At 30.7% G+C, this 8710-nt stretch overlaps 1 long non-coding RNA gene across 1 annotated transcript; it reads left to right on the top strand.

Moving 5' to 3' along the window:
* The first annotated feature begins 1345 nt into the window (after positions 1–1345).
* On the top strand, positions 1346–5680 carry LOC143251230 (uncharacterized). The gene is made up of 3 exons (XR_013028542.1): positions 1346–1766; positions 2865–3127; positions 3357–5680. It is a non-coding gene; the product is annotated as an uncharacterized LOC143251230 (long non-coding RNA).
* The last annotated feature ends 3030 nt before the right edge of the window (positions 5681–8710 follow it).

Below are 8710 nucleotides of genomic sequence, written 5' to 3'. Positions count from 1 at the left end.
ATCACAAGTAATGTTTACAAATCTAAATGATCAATTAGTTAAATGTATTGAGTTGGAATGTTTAAATCACATCACTACTGAATAACATTTATCAGTCTTATGTCTTCTTTATATCTACGGTCAACATCTTTGATTAATTTGATTTCCATCCAAATTAATACAAAAGACTAGATACTATGTCTAAGAATTATGAAAACATTCCAATAGGGTAACTTGGTCCGGCATGACCAAGTGTGTTAAGGCGTTTGACTCGTAATCCGAGGGTCGCGGGTTCGAATCTCGGTCGCACAAAACATGCTCGCTCTCCCAGCCATGAGTGCGTTATAAGGTGGCGGTCAATCCCACTATTCGTTGGTAAAGGAGTAGCCCAAGAGTTGGCGGTGGGTGGTGATGACTAACTGCTTTCCCTCTAGTATTACACTGCTAAATTAGGGACGGCTAGCGCAGATAGATCTCGAGTAGCTTTGCGCGAAATTCAAAGACGAAAACAAACTTATATCTGCTTTATACTCACGGCCAACATCTTTGATTAATTTGAATATTTTCATCCAAATTAACACAAAAGACTAAAAACCATGTCTAAAAGATTATGAAAAACATGTCGACAGAAGTAACTTTGAACTTCTGTTATAAAATAGCTGTGTTTGTTTGTCTTGAAGCGAAAAGATACAACACTTTTATTCATGCTCACATAATTCAGTAACCCATAACATACTTTGGGGGGAAGAGGAACTCAAACTGTACTTAATTTCAATTAAAGTGTTAATACCAATACCAGCCGACTTTTGAATACATTTTTCTCAAGTGGGTTTTTCCTCATCATGAATCAGTACAACGATTTCTTGCTGGTTTCATTTCCATAAATTTTCTTTCTAGTATACAGTATTACATTGTAAATGGCCCCTATCAAGAACTCGTACAACCCAAATTAAAAGGACATCTGTATTAGTTTTATATTATGATTTTATTTCCTACAGATACAATCGTTCCGCTTTAGCTTCTGCAATCGTAATTAACAGAAGCAGTGACTGAGGGGTTTTCGGTTGGAAACAAGTTGTGTAAAGGAACTGCTGTATTATTTCGTTTCTGGATATAATAGTACATGTTTTTTACATTTTAAGAGATAAAATAAATTTTTCATACATTTGGGTTGGGTATTGACAGCAAATATAATTAAGCAAAAATAATAATTTTAATGTTAATTCCATTATAATATCTTACTTCTCTTTTATAAGACGAAATATCAATATTTTTTAGGCTTCTTGTTCTTCACTAACTTTCCGAAATTCTTTTCTTTACGTTTAACGTTGCTAAGATACTCTGTAGTATAATCAGTATTGACGTCATTACTTGAAAGTCATTGTTAAATTCTACTAAGTAGATGTCCAATCACAGCCGTAGAAAATATGCAGGTGACAATACACATATGTTATTTTTTTAATGAGTGTTTTCCCACAAGACATTAAAAGAAAAAATTGGATAAATATTAACAAAGAATTGGGAGTTCGAATTTACCCGTTACATAACATGCTCGCTCTTTTATCCTTACTAGTGTGTATTCTTTCATTCAAAAGGACGTTATAAAGTTATTAGCTGCTCAAGAGTACGAGTCAAGTACTTTAAGTCCCAAGATATACCAGGTCGCTACGTACTAAAGAAAATTAGTGACGAAGGTATATGATTTTATGTAGAACTTATATAATTGGAGAAGTTAGAGGCAATGAAAAGAATTGTAGATTATGTGAAATGGAAGCAGTAGTCAGAAGGTAAATAATTTATTAACATGAAAGGGATATATCATATGACAGTGTCTTTCAGGATGATAGAAAGAGTGCTATTAGTATTAGAGTAAAAAATAATGAATTTACTTGTTATGAACCTATTATGTTGACAAACAAATTTCAGAATTTGGATTCTGCATATGAACTGTTGGAGAAAATGAAAACAAAAGGATCAGAGAAGGATATGGAAGTTGTAGGTGATTTATCGACAAGATATATGGTTAGAATAATCTGTTGGTAAATGAGGACAAAATAATTAGATTATGCTATGTGGGAGAACAGGTGGGGAGTATAACCAAGAATTAACTGTGTAAATGAAGTTATAAGTAGGTCACTAGGGTTAAATGTTAGGTTTAGGTTTCAGTAAGTAAACTGTAAGGATGAGCAGACTGACTGGACTTGTATCGATCAAGTTCATCGGAAGAAGGGAGCTCTTGGAATGGGTGGTTTACACTTAAATACTGTAGCAGCTGGCTTGTTTTCTAAGACTATTAACTCAGCTATAAGGGAGGTTTTAAACTAAAACTAAACAGTGGTGAGGGCCAGAAGAAACTTAACACAAAGAGAATAAAAATTTAGCACTAAAGTTAGTACAGTAGTAGAAAAGGATAGACTTGATTGTTACTGTTGTAATGCTAGGAGTATAAGAGAAAAAGTATATGATTTTGAAGCACTGGTATTGGAAATAAATTTGGAAAAATTAGTTTTTTCAAAGGAGATGTTTGTAAATGATGTCCATAAATTTACAGAAAAAAATTCATTAGGAATTTTGAGTAATTCTTTTAAATTTTAATTCTAAGTTGAAAATTGGTAGACACTTTCAAAAGTTTAAGTTTACTAGGGATTGATTAGACATAACTGTTCTCATCTTTGTTCACAACTAATTATTTTGTGAACATCATTTCATTTTTATTAAACTTTTTTGCTACTGTGTTGTCTTAATGGATTACACTGACTATGTTACGAGTTTTCATTCTTCTTCATGGTTTTCCTTTGTCTGTAAAGAAACAATGTGTGGATGACGCTTTCACTGAAGCTGCATTTTTCCAGAATCTAAAGAGAGAAACATCTTTTCCTTCACAGGGCCTGGAGATCAGAGTCAGTTAAAGACAGTGTGGCCATATCCATTCTTTCCTGCAAGAGTGATGTTATTTTGGAAATAGTTCTGTCTAAAATGAAGATCTATATATATGTTCACATCCAAACCTTTTTAATTACTTCAAAAGAATATTGAGACTGTAAGTCTTCTGATATGGTATGCTTAAGCAGCTTAAACAATTCTTAATTTTATTTACATTCACTTCTGAATATCCTGAAGTAAATGCGACAGAAAGGACATAAAGCAGGTATGGTTAAGTGTTATCAACTGAGAATTAGTACACTCTCTTATTAGGTATATAATAATGTATATAAATGTGATGTAACATTTTATAAAGTGATACATAATACAGTTATGAATATTGTAAAATATATTTTAAATTTTAATCTCCAATAGCTGTTTACCTATAAGTCGTCATAAAATAAAAGGTTTTGTTCCAAAATATGATACTTACGGTTATTTTTTGTCATTTACAGATTTACTTGTCTTACTGTTCCACGAAAAGACAGTTACTACAATTTCATAAAATACATGCCAATCTAAGATCACTCATAAATTAAGTATAATGAGCTCCCACAGGCACACAAAAAGTTAATTATTCCAATTAGTTTAAGATCGTAATACTAGCCCATGAACAGAAGTTTGCTCATTTATCAGGTGAAGTATACATTCACAATTCAACAAGTATATTTCATTTGTAACTATTAAAATATGATGAACTTTGTACAATTGGACAAAAGATGTACCTATATTAAAAATTACTTAAGTTTCTATATTTCATATGACTATGCAAACATAGATTAACATTAAAAAAAATTAAAACAAGTGCATAATAATTTAACACTACTAATATACTTTCTATTCTAAGAACCTATATGCAAAAGCAAAAAAACACGTTACACCAACCCCACTACATCTGCCATTCCCAGGCACAGTAATTTCATTCAGAACCTAAGTACTGGAATACAAGACTATTTTGATTTCTTCTTTGGTATGTACCCATGAGGGTACAAGGACAGGAGCAACCACAACACTGGTGAATTCATTATATTTAACCCTCCAAACTGGCCATTAGATAAGAGGTAGTTTCATTGGTCCTCCAGTCATTTCTGAGAAATGTATAAATATGTTGAGAAAACATCTAGGGGAAAGATATTTTAAAATGGTCACCTTGCATAACTTGATAAGTGCAAAAACATCCAGAACTGGAATATTTCTGGTCAATCAACATGTTTAAGCAAGTTCACTGACAATATGGTTAACCTTTCTTAACCTGAATATGACCTAGGAAGGTCAAAACATTGTTCTCTCCTTATCAATAAAAGTATTAATATCCATACCAGTCATACAATATGGCTAAAGTATTGGTAAAAAGTTGTTATTGGTTTTAAAGAGACAGATAAATCTACAAAAAAATCTATCAGTGTGAAGCTGAACTGTGGAGGAAATTATCGCAATGTGACTTGTACATCTGGTGAATCTGTATGGAAAGTGAATGCTGCTGGAAAATATTGTGTATATACTAAAATGCCTTAAAAAGTTAAGACTTGTGAAATGCTTTAGTGTATTAGATGTAAGTGACCAATCTTAATATGCATTACCATTGAGGCTACTTATAAAACACTAGATGTCTATTTTGATGACTTGATATTTTGATGTTCACAAACATTTTATTGTCTGTCCAGTCCTCTATTAATTTTGAGTAAAATGTGTGCACATTTGTTTTAAACTTCCAGTGAGTAAATAAGTAGGGTATGTAGCAAATAAGTGAATTTTCAACTATGTTATAGCAGAAGACAGGCTTCATAACATAAACAGTTTTGAAATGGTACTATTTGATTTATGAACACACACACACAAAGCTTGACTTATCAGTGTTAATGATTCAGTATTATCATTGTTAATGAAAATAAAGTATAATGTGAAAGTTTGAAACTGTATAGATATTGTGGATAGAGATGAAAACAAGGTATGGTAGTGTTTATAGCAAATACGAGTTTTCGCACTTGTGCTGCTTTAGCTTGTGAAGTTCCATGGTTTACACCAGTAATAAATGATGTAGGTTTTTCTGTAAATCAGTCTATTCAGTTTTGTTTTTTCTGTGAAGGCTGTGTGATTTTCCTTTATATTATTTCTAAGATTGTTATTCTGTGATTTTAGTATAGGAGTTATCATTTTATTCTATATGGCCAACCTCTGCCTTTGGTCTATGAACATTCTGAAGTTAAATATGAAATGAAGATCAAATTTCATTAATACAATTAAACAACAAATAAAGCATACAATATAGTCAATCAAATGAAAATAAAATTGTATTAAAAGTTTCTTTTATATGCCATAGTTTCATCTCCTGTAGACTTAGGGTTAACAAGATTGTCTTTTGTTTGTGAAGGGATCTATGAGGCAAGAAAACTGAAAACCATTGCTGTATAGACTTAATTATAAAAACTAAAAAAAGTCTCCTTAAAGTAATACAGATATATTGGCTGTGTTTCTGAAATGTCTTTACTTTTTTGCATATCACTTAGATGTGAATAAATGCAAGCAGTTATACAGCAACTGAATTTCTATATTTGCATAATAATAATAAGTATTAAAGCTTAACAGTGTATTAAACTGTCTGAACAGTGCTCAGTTATGATGCTTAAAACAAAATGTTATGTTTTATCTCTCAGTCATTATTTCTCTTCCCATAGTTGTGTTACCATAAAACAGCCTGTTTGTTGGTATTGATTTATACTTGAATTTGTGCAATATGTTAAAGTTGGTTGAAATATTATAAAATAAACAGGTGTCATAGTGATGCTAGTGTGCTTATTAACAAATTCCTTACATGCATTAAGATCTTTAACAAAGTTGGTAAGGAAAATCTGCTGAAAATGTGACTTTCAGGTTTCATTTCCTGCACTTAAACATTTTTTTTTAATGATATTGCATGTCTTATTACACATTATAGAAACAATAATTATACAAGTAGGCTATGAAATGGCTACTGAAAGACATAAATCTATGTAACAGGTTCTTTCTTTTGTAAATTTTATATTTAACTTGTTTCATCAGCAATCCTTCAAAAAATTATGGCTTTGATTATATTGAAAGAATTCCTAAAAGTATTTAGTTCATAAAGTAATTCTGTAAAGGCATAAATGTTTTGTCTGAGGATTCACCAAAATAATATTTTAAAAGATGTTTTCATACATGCGTACACACGTGTACACACAAGGTTTTTACTCTCCAGAATTTCTTTTTCAGTGAAAGTATGACATTAAAGATTACATGGTTTTGGAAATATTTTAAACTAGAAATGTGCAGGGCATAAACTTTGTGGCTTCAAAAGAACAAAGTACTAAGATTAATATTTCATGAATTATTAATTGAAGACTGGACATTTTAGTTTACTATAAAGCTTTAAAACTTAGAATTAAAGAAATTCAAGCACCTTTTGGAAAACGGAGCGACCTTCTTATGAAGTGAAAGGTAAAAGCCAATCATTCAAAGTGTAAAGATTTCATGAATTATCAATCATAATTGTTTAAAATTGCTAAAAATATTTTACCAACCATTCAATGGCATGATCCTTGATACATTTTGAAAATTTTGAGTTAAATGATACTTTGTGTGTGTGTGAGTGCACTTTAATTGTGTCTGTTTGGATTATTCATTTTTGCCTTATCTTTGTGTTTGACAGCTTTTGTTACATTTTGTTTTGAAAAAAATGTGTGCCAGTTACATTTTTTTATAATGTCATCAGTAAAGTTATTATATGTAGTTAATTAAATTGTTTTGGTGTCATTTAGTTTTCTCATTTTAGCAACTGAGCTATGCCTAGTACTATAATAATTGTTTTGTTTTGTTTGGTAAAAGTACAATTTTTTATTTTATTTATTATAATATATTAATATAAAAATGACAATGTGCCATACTGATGTTATTGCTGTCAAGTCATACAGTTCATTTATGTAATGCTAAGTTCTTTAGCACTGGCCCGCATAGCCAAGCATGTTAAGGCTTTACACTGTAATTTGAGGGTCGCTGGTTCAGATCCCCCGTCGCGCCAAACATGCTTGCCTTCCCTCTAGTCTTACACTGCTAAATTAGGGACGGCTAGCACAGATAGCCCTCGAGTAGCTTTGTGCGAAATTCAAAACAAACCAAACCAATCTTTAGCTCTTGGTCTCATAAATTGGTGATACAAATATAATGTAGAGAATTATCTATCAAAAATACTACACTAAGTTATGGAATGGAATTGGTAAAGTTAATTACTCAGCAGAAATATTTTAAATCCATACATTCAATTGAACTGCTAAACTTGATTATTCTACAGATTTTACCACTACAAAATTATGCAATACAATGTTCTTAAAATCTTCATATATGCTTTTAGTTTCAGCATCACATTTTTTATAAATAAAATAGGTTATTAGATAAGCTTGCTGTTGCAATGTTTAGTTGGAAAGTTTATAACCATACAAACATTGAAAACATTCTCATTACTGATAACTACATAAAGTAATACTGACTATAAATTATTATTATATACACTAGTTACAGAATGTAATGTATCTGATCTTCAATTATTTTTTTTAGTTTGCAATTAAGTACAATAAAATGACATTTATAATAATGTTTTAATAGTGAAAGTTAGACTTTTAACCTTTAACCAAATGCTTGCAGGTGAATTTTCACAAAAATAATGCTAGCAGAGGAAAAGATTCTTAAACATACTTGTAAATGCTTTATGTAAAATTGATAATAATTACATCACACACATGAAGTACATTTATTGTAGTGTGTCAAAAATTATCCGTGGGTTATTTCATTCTTATATGTAGTGCTTAGGCACTGCTTTGTCTGTGGTATCCCATTTAGCTTGACAAGCTCTAGTATTTAAACACAGTAACAGTACAAAACTGAAGATTTGAATGAATATTTATCTTGTGTATAACTGATATTGTTGTTCCTCCATCTGAAGTAAAGAGAATTCCCAGTGAAATTCATAAATGCTAAAAAAGGTTAAATGTAGCTGGCAAATGAAATCAGGATGGCAATAAGTGTAGCAAACAAATATCTTGGTATAACTGATAAAAGACTCTCCAAAAATCCAGTAAGTATCACTACTAGAAATATTAAAATACATATCTGGAAGAAAAGGAAATCTCTCCTCAGCAAGGCAGTATAGACAATATCAATAATATGGTATAACTGTCAAACAAAATCTCTCTTCAGTAGGGCAGTAATTACAGCAACTAAAAATATTCAGGTATATAAATACCAAAATAAATCTCTCTCCTGAAGGGCAGTAAGTATAGCAAATATCAATATTGTGGTACAACTTACCAAATTAAATCTTCAGAGGGAAGAGTAAGATGTAACTAGCAACATCCAGGTATATTATTGATTTAAAAATTAAGAAAAAAAACTCCAGTATTAATAGATCACCAGAAAGCTGATTGTTTTGAAGTAGTAATGTTTGAACAAATAAATTAATTAGCTACTGCCAACCAGAACAATAACATCTATACACAAGAGAATCATTTTGAGTGAGAAAATCTCTACCAATTGACAAATCTGTATATCTGATGGAAAAAGAAAATCCATTATGTGCAAATCTCAGAAAACACAATTCCATAATCCAAACCATAAAAATAACTACTGAAATTTCAAAAACCATCACTGTGTAAATTCCTTAGAAGTAATATACAACATTTGTTTAACAAAGAAACTTGCAAAACATGACACCACAAACACCTAAAGAAAAACAAAAATAATTTGAGCTTAGTTCATATGCTGAATAAAAAAACTATTTGCATTAAAACAACGTGTACAA

The sequence above is a fragment of the Tachypleus tridentatus genome, chromosome 5 (genome assembly GCF_004210375.1).
Source record: "Tachypleus tridentatus isolate NWPU-2018 chromosome 5, ASM421037v1, whole genome shotgun sequence".
In the NCBI taxonomy this organism is placed as follows: Eukaryota; Metazoa; Arthropoda; class Merostomata; order Xiphosura; family Limulidae; genus Tachypleus; species Tachypleus tridentatus.
This window is presented reverse-complemented; position numbering and strand designations above follow the sequence as displayed.